Genomic DNA, 15,159 nt, shown 5'->3' on the forward strand with positions numbered 1-15,159 from the left:
GAATGTATTACTATGTGTGTCCTATTGTTTATATCGTCCTATTTCCAATTGTGTATTATTGAACAACTCACTAAATACAACAGAAGTGCGTCCACTAGAAATCATTAAAAGTAGGCTTTGGGGTATTAAAAGTGAATGCAATGCTTTGTGCAAAATCAGTAAAATGTCTGTCATCAGATCTTCATGAAAACCAAGTATATTAACACCATAAACGTAAAATCAATTCAGAGATCTAGCTACATTTTTTTTTTTTCATTTTGCTTTTAAATAACTCCAGAAGAGAGTCAGAGCCAGCTTTTAAGTTGCGGAACTCCATTTTTGTGGGCACAATTTAGGTCATGTAAATGTTTAAATTACCTAAACTATGAGCACAAATATTTGCACACACAAAACTGCACCCACGAAAATGAGGACCCAGTTGAGATTGTGCTGAAAATCTGCTAGCTTTTTCCCACTGATTAACATAAACATCCTGATGTTCTTAGGAGACTGAAGATTCATTCTCTTTTTAGGTTCTTGTATACTACCCATCTTCATGGTATCTGGGTCTAAAATATTTCTTTGAGAGGGAGTTTACAAAGATTGCATGTATGCATTATTACTAGTTTTGTTTTTGAGCTTTGTCTCCTGAAAGTAAGTAGCTGATTGATTTTACCTTGTTAATTAATTAATCTGAAAGAGAGACCAGGCTACTTCTATCAGGTAAATAGCATAGCATCAGGGTAGATAAAAATCCATGATTTAAAAAAAAAAATCAAATATCTGATTTTTTTTATTTAAATCAGATTTTTTTGATAAAATGCTTTTTCCTCAAAAAGCATTATCTAAAGATAGTTTTAATTAAGATATATTATAGCTCAAAGATATATCATCATGGAATAGGGATTATAAATTCTAATTCTATAGTGTGAGACAACATATTCATGTAATGTTTAAGAAAAGTTTTTTGTAAATGAGTTCCAATAGTTCATGGATTAGGGACCCAATCTTATGGTGTTCCAGGGGCTTCTGTATAGATTATTTAGGTTAATCTTTCTATCTACCCAATGGGACTCAGTGCTCAGTCTAGAAGATACCATCAGAGATGCTTAGTTTTGCAGTTCTCAAACTGGATTTGTGTCTCCAGAGATAACATGCTTGTTAACAGCAAAAATGTTTTAAAATAATATATAGAGGTGAGAAATAACAGACCTCAACCCCTATTGTCCCTCTGCAAATTTGTGTACACAGAGTCAATCCATTACCTCTCTCTAAAAGTGCAAAGTTTCAAAAAGTTCAATGAATAGAAGATTGTTGGGGGCAGAATAGATCTGGACAAGGAGAAGAAGTCTGGAGATAAATGTGAGAAGGGAGGGACAGGCAGTAGAAACAAAAGTGAAACTGTTTGAGCAGCATATTCCAGAAGTCTTGAGGTCTTTCTGAGTGTAGCCTTCATTGATTTGAGATCTACCATTCTCTCACTAGAAGGGAAAACCTATAATGGCAGCATGCCGTAAAAGAGACCCAGTTTGGGAATATTTTAATGAAGTTCCTTTACCTGTGGTTAAGACAGGCATGTGTGCAAAATGCAAATAGTGCAACAAAGAAATGCAAGGCCTGGATGCCCAAATGAAACAACATCATGAGAAGTGTTCCTTCTCAGGAGGAAGCTGCATTGAAGATGATGAAAGGAACATGTCTGAACATGCAGGATCTTCAGGTTGGTAAACGTTTTTATTTCATACTACTTTAAGGACTGCCTGTCTTCCTTCTGGACTATTCTTGAATTCTCATGTTTGAGCAAAAAATACACAGTAACTCCTCACTTAAAGTCGTCCCTGTTAACATTGTTTTGTTGTTACATTGCTGAAAAATAGACCATTTTGCCAAAAATAAAACCTTTTGCTGACTTTTTTTGAACAGCTGGTTTGGCACAGGAACTAGAAAACCTGCAGAAAAAAGACCTGTGGTGTTGGGATCAAGGAGACGCGGAGTCAAGAGGTTTGTCAAGCAGGCGTCCCAAGCTCTCTTGAGCTGGGGTTTTTATTAGTAATTAGATCAAAAGGCATGAGATCATAGTTACTTGTAACATATTGATTGGTTCACCCATAGCCATCTCCCCTTGTACAATAAATCATGATTGGTGAAGGGACTACGTGAACTATTCAAGGGGACTACGTGAGCTATTGCCTAGTCTATGCTTAATCAATAACCTGAGCATAGCTTTACCTTGCATTGCTTACCTTGCATTGCTTACCTTGAGAATAAGCCAGGAGTAAATGTAATAAACACGTGTGTGGTTTGCCAGCACAGCATGTTTCACTACACCTCCCCCTTTTTGTTTTTAAGCAATTTGCAGGCATAATGAATGCTCTGTTTAGTATTAAGTCGTTGCCAAGGGCAGCCTTGGACAAATAGGCTAATAAGGGAAGGAATACACTGTAATATGCAACAACAAACTATTAATCCTATAACTATAACAATAACATATGCAAACATTTGCTTTAGCCAGTATAGGTCTGGCAGCCACCCAGTAAGCCAGTCCCAGAATTCTGAAAAACCAACATTCATTGTAACTTCTTTTGTTAAAGTATGTAGTTTTACAATTTGGTTGTCCACTGCTTTTTCATTATTGCTTAGGTTAAAGCAACACATACCATCCAATTTTTCACACCCATAATGATGTTGCATTAAAAGATAATCTATGGCCGCTCTGTTTTGCAAAAGTCCATGTCTTAATTCGCTCTGTTCCTCATTTAACAAGGCTAGAGCTCTAGAAGTTGTATTTAAGGCTTTTACTGCTGAGCAGGCTAAGGCGTTAATGTTTTTACTGTTTCGTGCCGCCAGACCGGGCACCCCAACCAGGGATACGGCCAGTGCGACGTATTCGGCCTTACTAATTAGGGCCGCGTGACTATTACAGCTTTCATTAAGGAATACACTTCGTTTTTTCTTAGTGAGTGATGTACCCTTAGCTTCCTTTTGAGGCAAAACCAAAGACAGCCTACTAAGACAGCATGGAGTTTCATGACTGATGTTGGCTGGAATGTAGTTAAAGGTATATCCGGGGCAGGACCAGAACCAGCCCCTTGGCAATTGTAGGTACTCATACATATATGATATATTAACCATACTTGAGCAATTGAAGTTCCCTTTTGGGAATTGAATACAAGTCTTTTTGGTACAATTAACCATTTTAGCACAACTAACATTAAAACTAGCAACATGCGGTGTTAACAGGGTAACAGCAAAACGCGGCTTGTGTGTTAGTCGATTTCCCCAATTATGGTACCCAGGGTACCCTAAGGCCCTAAGGGTAGAATTTTGTTCTAGAGAATTATAAAACCATGTATCATTGTTGATGTCTGTGGGATTATGGCACACTGGTATTAGGCAAGATCCTAGCACCTCCCCCACCGCCCTCTGCTCCGTTAAGCAGAAGGTACTTAGGTTTAAAGTCTTTGCAAATACCTCCCATATATTAAGACGAACCCCCCCAGTCACTACCGGCCCCCCTTCTGTAGGGACAATAGTTAAACTGAAAATAATGATTGTTAACAAAAGTACAGAATTGGCATTTAAGGAGGCTATTAATGCCATCATATAGTTTTCTGCCGTTTTCTCTTGGTTTGTTTTTTCCAACAGTTGTTCAGCCTGATTAGCTAGGTTCTTCACTTGGCCCCATGTGGCAGGTGCATTTCGTTGGCCCCCTCGTTTTCGGCCCGTTGTCACTTTTCCTTGTTCATCATATAAGTGTATGTTGAAGTCAGGGATGGGGTTGCTCAGTCCCTGATGCCACGCCATCCTTGTATGGTCGAACGTATCGTGCAGGTACCCAGAGCGGGCCGCTTGGTGTTGATACAGCTGCGTAACCGCGCCCCCAGGTGATTAGTGGCACAGGTTCGCTCCACTCCGGGCCAGGTAGCTGACGATAGGTTACCTTTGGAGCAGGAAGAACTTCGGTCGTCCGATAATGCCGTTGTGCCCTGGTGAAAAATTGAGAATTGAAAGGTAATAGATTTAAATGATTGAGTGTAAACAGTACTTGAGCCAGCCATTCTTCCTTTTCTGTCAGGCTGCCGGGGACAATTCCCCCTTTTTGTTTTTGCCGCAGGAGAGCGTTTTTTAATGTGCGATTAGCTCGTTCTACAATGGCTTGTCCTTGGGAATTGTATGGGATGCCAAAGGTATGCTTGATTTCCCATCGCGTGCAGAACGCTGCCATTGCTGAAGAGCAATAGGCTGGGCCGTTGTCAGTTTTTAAAGCTGATGGCTTTCCCATCACTGCAAAGGAACGAATGAGGTGATTACAGACGTGTTTTGCCTTTTCCCCTTTTTGTGGAGTTGCCCATATATATCCAGAATAAGTGTCTATGACTACATGCAAATAGGACCAGGGAGCTAATGGTGGGAACCGAGTGACGTTCATTTGCCACAATTGGTTTGCACCTAGCCCCCGAGGATTTACCCCGATAGCGGGTCCTGCGAGGTTTCCAGTACACTCAGGGCACTGCTGAATAACAGCTTTTGCATCAGATAGTGGTATGGAAAATTGCTTGGCCAACGCCCTAGCATTTTGGTGATGTAAGGAGTGACTTTCCATAGGAGAGCAGGGGAAAGCCTTTAAGGCGTTATCAGCATAGGCATTGCCTTGCGAGATTTCTCCGGGGAAAGGCTGATGACTTCTAACATGTGCGATAAAAAATAGATGTCGTCGGTGACGTAATATCAGTTGTAGGGAAAGAAATAAACCAAGCAAATTATTATCCAAAGATGCAGTAACACAACTAGAAGCAATATTACTAACAACATTTGCAGCATACAAACTGTCTGTTATGAGGTTAACTGGTTGATCAGAAAATGTGTTAAAGGCAAGAATTAACGCAGCTAGCTCCGCACGCTGAGGAGAGCGTTGCGGTAAGGTAAACTGGGATTGCCACTGGTCATTTTTCTTCCAAGCGACCACCCCTCTGGAGGGGCCACCATCGGTGAAAATGGTAAGAGCTTCTTTTATGGGAACGGGAGATACCAAGTAGAATACTTTTAGTGGAATATGTTGAGCAACTTGGAGACGAGGATCCTTTGGAGTATGGTAAGTTATGCACCCAACATAATTGGCTAGTGCTATTTGCACCTCCTCCGAGTGCATGCATGCAACTTCCCAGGTGGCGATGGGGATGGGTATAATAATGTTTACTAAATCCATGGCAAACAAGTTTAATGCTCGATTGCGTCCTTTAGTGATTAATTGAGCAATCATTCCAGACAATGGGACGAGTGTGTTTTTGTGTGTGTGTGGTAAATACATCCACTCGAGAATAAATTTTCTTTCATTTGTATGTTGAAGTAATGCCCCCATGAATTGCTTAATGTCCCCAAGAATGATTAAGGACGGGGGCACATTAGGTACTGCTCTATCTACCCACCTTTCTGCCATGGCTTCGTTGACCTTATGCACTACCTCCTGTTGTTCGTTTGTCAGTGATATTATGTCTCCCGGTTGCTTTCCTAATTTTAGGGCATTAAACAGTGGAGTCAGCATAGATGTGGGAATTTTGTAATACGGTCTTATCCAATTTATGGATCCCAGAATTTGCTGTAGCACTACATATGTTAATTTTTTTGGCAAGGTAAGTTTTGGAAGTATGGGCATGGAGTATGCTGCAAGCATTTTATGACCTAAATATTGAAAAGGTTCGGCTTCCTGTATTTTTTTCGGGGCTACTACCAGACCCGATTGACTTAAGATATCCGTTAACTCACTTTTCCATGTGGTGGGTAGGGGCCTACCGGCTATTAAGATATCATCCATATAATGGTAAACAAGTAGCTTTTTGAACTTATTTCTGAAAGGTTGAAGAGCAGTGTTTACAAAATACTGACACATGGTAGGGCTATTTAACATGCCCTGGGGTAACACTTTCCAATGATAACGTGTTGTGGGTTGGGCATTGTTTAGGACTGGCACTGTGAATGCAAAATATTTTTTATCCTTTTCCTGTAATGGTATCGTAAAGAAACAATCCTTTAAATCAATTATTGCTACCTGGTAGTCATATGGGATTAAATTTGGATTGGGGAGGCCACACTGCAGGGGGCCCATTGGTTCTAGTATTTTATTAATTTCACGCAAATCATGAAGGAGCCTCCATTTTCCTGATTTTTTCTTAATTACAAAAACAGGAGTATTGTACGGGCTTGTAGTATGCTCAATGTGTTCATCTTTTAATTGTTGCTCAACTAATTGCTGCAAAGCTTCTAATTTTTCTTTAGGTAATGGCCATTGTTCTACCCAGACTGGCTTATCAGTTTTCCACTGTAACGGAAGAGCCTGAGGCTTACTCATCTTCCAAAACCAGTTTTGCCCCTATCTGTTCTAACAAATCTCTTCCCCAAATGTTAAACTGTAAAGGCAATATGCAGGGTTGAATATATGCTATTATGGGGCCTTGTTCCTGGGATTTTACTGGTAACCATTGAGAGCTCTTTTGAGATGCTTGGCTTCCTCCTACCCCGAATACCGCAGGGGCTAGCTTAGAAGGCCATGTAGGCTCCCAATCCTTTTCAGCTATGACAGAAACATCTGCCCCTGTGTCCAACAAACCGGTCAGCCACTTACCTTGGAGTATATACTTACGTTGAGGTTTTTGCAGGGATATTCGGTGTACCAATGCTGCCACCTGTGGGTGAAAGGAAGAATCGCTGTCGCCTTCAGTACGGGTGGATCCGAATCCTCCTGTGCGTGTTACCTGTGATTTTTCTCCAGGGAGCTCATATGGCAACAGTATCATCTGTGCCCAGGAGTCCCCTTGTCTTAAAGTAAAAGGCAGGTGACTCCAATACTGAACATATATTTTTCCCTGATAATCAGCATCAATCACTCCTGGAACTACCATAATTCCTTGTTTACTTGCTGATGACCGAGGGAGTATAATGCCCACCGTCCCTTCAGGAAGGGGCCCTTTCAGTTGAGTAGGCATTAAAAGAACTTCCCCCGGTAAGAATGAGGATTTTTCTTCTTGATTATACAAGTCTATTCCAGCACTGCCGGTCGTTGCCGGTTGTGCCCTAGTCAATTCTTCCGCCCCCGTTGTTTTTCCGGGGCCCGGGGAGGGCCCGATTACTGGTTTCCCTGCCCTAGTCCTGATCGACATTGATTTGCCCAATGATACCCCTTGTTGCATTTAGGACATTTTTTGGAGGGCCTACCCCCTTCCTGGGGTCTTCCTTTATGTGCTCCTCCCCCGGGTGCCCTACACTGGCTTTTAAAGTGTCCCGGTTTTTTGCAATTAAAACAATTTCCTGCTGGTTTATTACCTTGTCTTATAGCCCCCGCCAAAAGAGCCATAGCATGGGTTTGACTACCGACATCAGCGCAAGCCTGAATCATGTCCGCTAAAGTGTACGAGGGGCGATGTATTATAGATTGCAGTACCTTTTTGCAATCAGCATTAGCCTGCTCATAAGCCAGTCGCCGTAAAAGCTCTGTCTGTGCCTCCTCGTTATCGATCTGCCGCTGTACTGCTTCCTTGAGCCTATCTATGAACTGCGGATACGGCTCTGTAGGCTGCTGCCGGGTGGCTGTGAAAGACCTAGTCGGTTTCCCACTTACAGGAACCCTTCTGAAAGCTCTCATAACACTAAGTTTAGTACGAATATATGTGTCTGGGTCTAACTCCAACTGTCTCTCTATAGTGCTAAATTGGCCTGCTCCATAAATCTGGTCGGGTATGGCAGCTGGGGTTGAGTAACCTACAGCAGCTAACCTGAACTCACTATCCCACACCATATACTGGGCGGGGGTCAGCACCATACGAAATAAGTCTTTCCAATCTTGTGGAGCCATTGTGTAGCCATTTCCAATTCCTTCTAAGATGCCTGTCACGAAATTAGACCTGATGCCTGTCTCCGTGATAGCTTTTCTCACCTCCCTCAGTACTGTATACGGTAGCGCCGTCCACTGTCTGACGGCATTGCCCTGTGCATCGACTTCTGCCGTTATAGGCATTAGCATGGGCAACTCCCCCTCCCACTGATGTTCTTCCTCCAAACTCAATTCCCCTGTCTCACGCGCCAACGCAACCGCCGCCCGGACGCAGCCCCCACGATTCCCCCGGAAACAAGGCTGATCAGTTCCTTTATCAATGGGGGGATCCGAGGGCCGCTGCCCCGTATCCGACACCGCAGGCGCTGGTGGTAGCACCCGCGGGTACGGAGGTGGTGTCGTCAGCGTGAGAAGCGGGGCGGCAGTGAGAGACGCCTGTAGCCCCAGTTTTCCCACTGCCTCAGTACAGCGCTGCCACATGAGCAGGTGCTGCACTGCTGCTCTCGGTTTCTCAAAGAGCTGTGTTCCTATTTTTTGCCAATCTTCTTGCTGCAGGGACCCCTCTTCGGGGTACCAGGGGCATTGACATTCTATTTCCTTAACAAAATCCTCTACATGCCGCAGCGTAACCGCTGGGCAACCGCTCCCCTCAATGAGCTTAAATAATTCCTTAGCATGAGCCTTTTGTGGCACTGATAAATCACCCCCCATACTCACGAGTGGCTGTTTCCAGCGGGTGCACCTAGACTATTCCAGTCGGATGAGCAGGGGTCCTCGGGATCCGGTGTATCACGTCGGGGTCACCAGATGTTGGGATCAAGGAGACGCGGAGTCAAGAGGTTTGTCAAGCAGGCGTCCCAAGCTCTCTTGAGCTGGGGTTTTTATTAGTAATTAGATCAAAAGGCATGAGATCATAGTTACTTGTAACATATTGATTGGTTCACCCATAGCCATCTCCCCTTGTACAATAAATCATGATTGGTGAAGGGACTACGTGAACTATTCAAGGGGACTACGTGAGCTATTGCCTAGTCTATGCTTAATCAATAACCTGAGCATAGCTTTACCTTGCATTGCTTACCTTGCATTGCTTACCTTGAGAATAAGCCAGGAGTAAATGTAATAAACACGTGTGTGGTTTGCCAGCACAGCATGTTTCACTACACTGTGGTCAGAGATGTATGTACTTTTCACTGTCCATGTGAAAATTTATCCCAATTTGCCTCAGTTATAAGCCATGGAGAATCACGATTTACATATGCACAGATTTTGTCTGACACGTACTCCTTAATTTTCTTTCCAATTAGCACTGCATATGTCCTCCGCTCTCTCTTTCCTTCAGAGGCTTCTTCAAAATATGATAGCTCCGGCTCCAAACGGGACAGAGACCAAACAGATTCTCCTGTTCCTGGTACTTTCCCTGATTTAAAAAAAAAATCCCCTTTGGCTTCAGGGAAGGTCCTTTAAGCTGGGAGCCAGGGGACTGCGTTTTGGTTTCATTTCTTCCACCAATTAGTATTAATCATTAAATGCATTTCAAAACCTTTATTATTGATCAAGGCCTTCTATCCTTACCTTAGGAGGCAGGAAAGTCTCTCTCTCTCTCTCCCCCCATTATGTAAATAATAAAACTGGGGAGTTACACAAAGTCAATTCTGGCACCCCTGGGAGGCACTCAAATTACACAGGCAACCTTACTGTTGGCTTTTTGTAACTTGAGCCCTTAACTTCTCAGCCTTAACATTCTGTTTCTGCATCCAAGACTCTTTTTTTTGGGGGGGTGGGGGGAGAGGGCTTATGTCATGTCAGGGGATTGGTATTTTTTTTTGGTAAACCTTCAAAACAACAACCCCCCCCCCCCCAGCCAAATTTTCTTGCTCTTGAGGATTTTATCAGAGCAGGAGAGGAAGCCTGGAGAAGCTCTTAGTTAGCTTCAGCAGCTTGTTCTCAGCACCTGTGAGTTGAAGGATTTGAGCCAGTTCCAGCTGGAGCTCAAAGGCCCATTGTTTTCATGCCTGTTTCCCTAACCAAGCTGGCAGACCCAATTCCTTCCCCTCTTCCCACCCAACACCAACACCCACACCCACACCCCACCCCTCCAACAAGTAGCTTCATTATTTATGGAAGGATCCTAGATTGCCATTATCCAGCCACAGCTAAGCATGTTCATGTTGTATGTTCAGTCTGTGAGGCAGTGTAACAACAACCAGCCGTTTACTTCTAATGACTCAAGATATAAATATTGATTACTTCCAAGATAACAAATCTTTATATTCACCAAAACATGGAGTCTTAAGGGTCAGTGCTGCAGTCCCTATCTAGGCAAAACTCCAATTGGCTTCAATGGGATGTTGCCTGTTTTAACAGCTGCAGGATAGAACCTAATATGTGTAATTTCCTACTTCTAAAAAATAATCAATGTATCAGGCAGTCTAGTACGGCCATGAATTTTCTAAGGGGAAGTTTGACTAAAAAAAAAAAAAAAAAGCTCATATGAAGGTCAAAGTCCATAAAATCTGTTTGATCTCTGCCTAATCAGCATGCAGGCATTTTGAATATATAACTTACTTGGTTAACATTGTTCCAGGTTTCAGTCTTGTTGGCTCTGAAGAAGTGAGTGATAGAAACTTGCTGACACACCATCTCATTGATAACTTTCCAACTGTCCTGACCCAAGGTTAATTTTCTTATACAGTAGATAGGGGAAGGCTGGTTTGATAAGTCAATGAAGGTCACAACATTGGGTTACAGTTTTTGACGCTCCCTTCCTTTCACCCCTTTCCCCATCCCTCTTCAGGGATCCCTCTCAAGCTTCTACTGAGGCAATAGAACCAGTCCCTTCCTCTCACAGGGGTAGGGGGTTCTATTCAAAATATTTCCTAGTGCCAAGGAAGGACGGAGGTTGGAGGCTGATCTTTAATTTAAGGCAGTTAAACAACTTCGTGAAGCCTCAAAAGTTCAGGATGGTGACTCTGGCAACTGTAATTCCTTCACTTGAGGAAGGGGATGGAGAAAAGGACCTAGGGGTTACAGTGGACGAGAAGCTGGATATGAGTCAACAGTGTGCCCTTGTTGCCAAGAAGGCTAACAGCATTTTGGGCTGTATAAGTAGGAGCATTGCCCGCAGATCAAGGGATGTGATCATTCCCCTCTATCCGGCATCGGTGAGGCCTCATCTGGAGTACTGTGTCCAGTTTTGGGCCCCACACTACAAGAAGGATGTGGAAAAATTGGAAAGAGTCCAGAGGAGGGCAACAAAAATGATTAGGGGACTGGAGCACATGACTTATGAGGAGAGGCTGAGGGAACTGGGATTATTTAGTCTGCAGCAGAGAAGAATGAGGGGGGATTTGATAGCAGCTTTCAACTACCTGAAAGGGGGTTCCAAAGAGGATGGATCTAGACTGTTATCAGTGGTAGCAGATGACAGAACAAGGAGTAATGGTCTCAAGTTGCAGTGGGGGAGGTTTAGGTTGGATATTAGGAGAAACTTTTTCACTCAGAGGGTGGTGAAGCACTGGAATGGGTTACCTCCTTCCTTAGAGGTTTTTAAGGTCAGGCTTGACAAAGCCCTGGCTGGGATGATTTAGTTGGGGATTGGTCCTGCTGTGAGCAGGGGGTTGGGCTAGATGACCCCCTGAGGTCCCTTCCAACCTTGATATTCTATGATGGCTTTTTCATCCCTTGACTTGCAAGACACCTACTTCCATATCACTATACATCCAGCACACAGGATATACCTACAATTCACCACAGGCCAAGATCATTTTGAGTACTGAGTGCCCCTCTTTGGCCTATTCTCAGCCCCAAGGGTGTTTTTGAAGGTTCTAGCAGTAGTGGCAGCTTACCTTTGGTAGGAAGCAATCCTGGTCTTCCCGTACCTAGATGACTGGCTACTCAAGGGCCGCTCCTTCAAGGCAGGTTATCATCCACACAGAAGGACCTCACTCTGTACCAAGAGTTGGGCCTACAGCTGACTATAAAGAAATCCATGTTGGTACCTATACAAAGGATACAGTTTATAGGAGCATACTTGAACTCACTGACAGCCAGAGCGTACCTCCCTTTGGACAGATTTGCAACTTTGTCAGGTCTAGTAGGGACTATTCAGAGAAGCCCTCAGACCTCTATAAGGAACTGTCTTCAACTCTTGGGCCGTATGGCAGCTTGCATCTCTGTGGCCAGTCATGCAAGGCTACACTTCTGCTGCTTCCAGGGTTGAATCAGAACTACCTAGTCTCCAACCAGGGACAGGCAGGTGATGGTCCACTTGCACGTAAAGAACTCCCTAAACTGGTGGAGGAAGTAGGGCGACCAGACAGCAGCAGGTGTTATAAAGAGTAGAAAAGCATCAACCCACACTACTTATCTGCAGCAATGGAAGAAATTTGTCCGCTCCTGCGATCATCGCTACCTCAGACCTGAATTGGTTCCCCTTCCCTCATCCTAGATGGATGGAAGATCTCTGGGTTATCTGTCAGTTTGGGCAAGGTGTACCTGCCCGCCACTTCAGCCTTTTATCCCCAGTTGAGGGTTTCTCCATTTTTGCTCACACAGTATCGTCCAGATTTATTAAGGATCTGGGTAATCTCTTCCTCCACATCAGACACCCCACCCAGCCTTGGGACCTCAACCTGGTTCTCTACCTCACAAAAACTCCATTGGAACCAATGGTGACTTGCTTCCTACTTCAATTATCTATGAAGATGGCCTTGTTAGTTGCCCCCACATCTGCCCTTAGGGTCAGGGAAATAGGAGCCTTAATGGCAGATCCCACCCCTTTATGATGATCTTCAACTATAAGTTTTCTTTACATCCACATCCTAGGTTCCTACCAAAGATTACATTGGATTTTCATCTTAGGCAATCTACCAGTATTTTTTCCAAAACCTCATAGTTCAACAGGAAGTTAGAGGAGCCTTGGGCTTCTACCTGGATAGGACTAAGCAATTAGGAGGTCGCCTAGACTCTTCATATCCTTTGCAGATGCATCTAAGGGGCTCCTATCTCTGCTCAAAGACTTTCAAAATGGGTATCAGGTTTTATAATATACCTCTTATGAATCTGCAGGCGCTCAGCCCTCCCACAGGGCACATTCAACCAGATCCCAGGCAACATCTACAGCATTTCTGAAGAATTTTGCAGCATCTGAGGTATGTAGAGCAGCTACTTGGATTTCTGTCCATTTGTTTTCAAAGAATTATGCCCTGCTCCGTGCCATCAGGTCCGATGTGGCTCTTGGCTCTGCAGTACTGTCTTTAGGGCTGGATCCCGTCTTCTTAGGATACTGCTGATGTAGAGCACCCCTAGGACAGTACTCAAAGATGGAAATGTCACCCGTGCAGGAAGTGCACATCTTTGAGATGTGCACCCACCCCTCCCTTGATGCTCCACTGAGATAGTGGGGAGGAGTAACAGCGTATGGATTCTAAAGGCATGGGAGTTCCAAAACAGCAGAAGTCCATCACTTCTGCAACAATGCCCCCCACTTCCTCTGGCAGACTGAAGTGGGTACAGAAGCAGAGTAAACTTAAATGCTATACTTCCATGAATTAGATCTGCTTGGTCTCCTGGGAAACAGGTGACCTAGAGCAGCTGCTCCCTGGTACTAACACTGCAGAGTTAAACACAAGGTTGTTCTTGGTGCTGTTGTCGGTGCTGCATCCTCCAGCTTCCATGGGCTTGTTTATTAATTGCTTCTCACAGGATGGGAGCAGAGGGCTCCAAGTAGCTAGTTTTTCAGATGGCCCATTTATCAAGATGTAATATGAAGGCCAATCAGAATTTTTGCTGACAATGTGTAAAATGTATACTACACTGTACTGGGTGGCAGTACCACACCAAATAAACTCTTTAGTATGTCTTACTATGTTCGTATTATTGGGTTTGAATCTTTCTGTTTCCAGTCATACGTTACCTGTAGCATCGTCAGAAGACAAAGTTTATTTTATAAAAAAATTAACAAGTAAACTTCAAAAAATGAATTCAATAAATGCAGTCATCAGGTAGTCAAAAAAGCCAAATTTATTAATACTCTGAGTATAAAACCAATCCAAAGATCTAGCTAAATTTTTTTTTGTTTTTCTTTAAGCTGACTACAGAACATGGCCATACTGGAACAAATTAAGTCACTGAGCACTATTTTTGGGACTACAGTTTAGGTCACTTAAAAATTAAGGACCAGATCCTGCAAATGGATCCACTTGGACTCATCCCAGGGCCCACCCTCAGCCCCACTTACGTCAAGGGGTTTCAGGCAAGTGCAGAGGTGCACCTATTGAAATCAACTTGCAGGATCCAGCCCAGAAGGACCTAGACTGTGAGTACAAATAACTGCAGATGCAAAACTGCACTGACAAAAACTGGGATTCAGTTAAGGCTTTGAAAATCTGGTACTTAACTTTTTTTCAAACAATTAACAATCATTCTGACATATTTAGGAGACTGAAGATTCATTCAATTTTTCTAAATACTAAGAACCTGAGTATTTAGTAAAATATTGTTTTGAGATGGATTTTCACAACTGCTTTTGTTTGTTTCCCAGAAGGTGACCAGGTGCATAGATCCTAAAGCACTATTTAATTAACTTGTAAAGTAAAATTCAGAATCTGTTACATAGGTCATGCTAATTCTAGGGAATAAATAGCTTACAGCAGCTAATCTACACAGACTTTTAGCCATGTGTGTCATTTCTCATAGTGTTGGAGGATCTTGACTGCACTGTACACTCTAATGTTCAAAGATAAAATTGATTAAATTTTTGTTGGTCACATGCAACAGTCAGAACTAACACTTCTTAAATCAGTGATAGTTAACATGCCCTAAAGTGTTAGTCTTTGCAGCTCTGTTAATTTCCTTTTTGGGGTCAATTACTCTGAGAATAATGAAAACAAACTATCTTTTTCTATTTATTTTTAGTTCAGAATTTCAAACTACATCTCTCCATGACATGGAGAGAGAGAGAGAGAGTGTGTGTGTGTGTGTGAGAGAGAGAGAGAGAGAGAGAGAGAGAGAACATCAGTTTAAAATGTTTACAAATGCAAAATTGCAAGAGATGCAAAATTCAGTTGACATATGCAGATTTGTGTGTTAAACAGCTTGTCAAACATGTTTCCTGGTATGGTTTATAAAATCAATTTTATAAATATTTACTGCAATAATTCTGTGGGTGTCTGTTCTTCCCTGGTGCACATTCAGAATTCCCTTTAGTATGAATTTAGTAACAGTGACCAATGGTGAGGGTATTTCCTAACAGTTACTGAAGGACTTCATAATCAACAAGAAAGCAGCCTTTCCTTCAGTGTTCCACTAGCACTTTCACTTCCATCTGAAGAGCACAAAGCCCTTTACAAACA

The sequence above is a fragment of the Emys orbicularis genome, chromosome 6 (assembly GCF_028017835.1).
Source record: "Emys orbicularis isolate rEmyOrb1 chromosome 6, rEmyOrb1.hap1, whole genome shotgun sequence".
Classification (NCBI taxonomy): Eukaryota; Metazoa; Chordata; order Testudines; family Emydidae; genus Emys; species Emys orbicularis.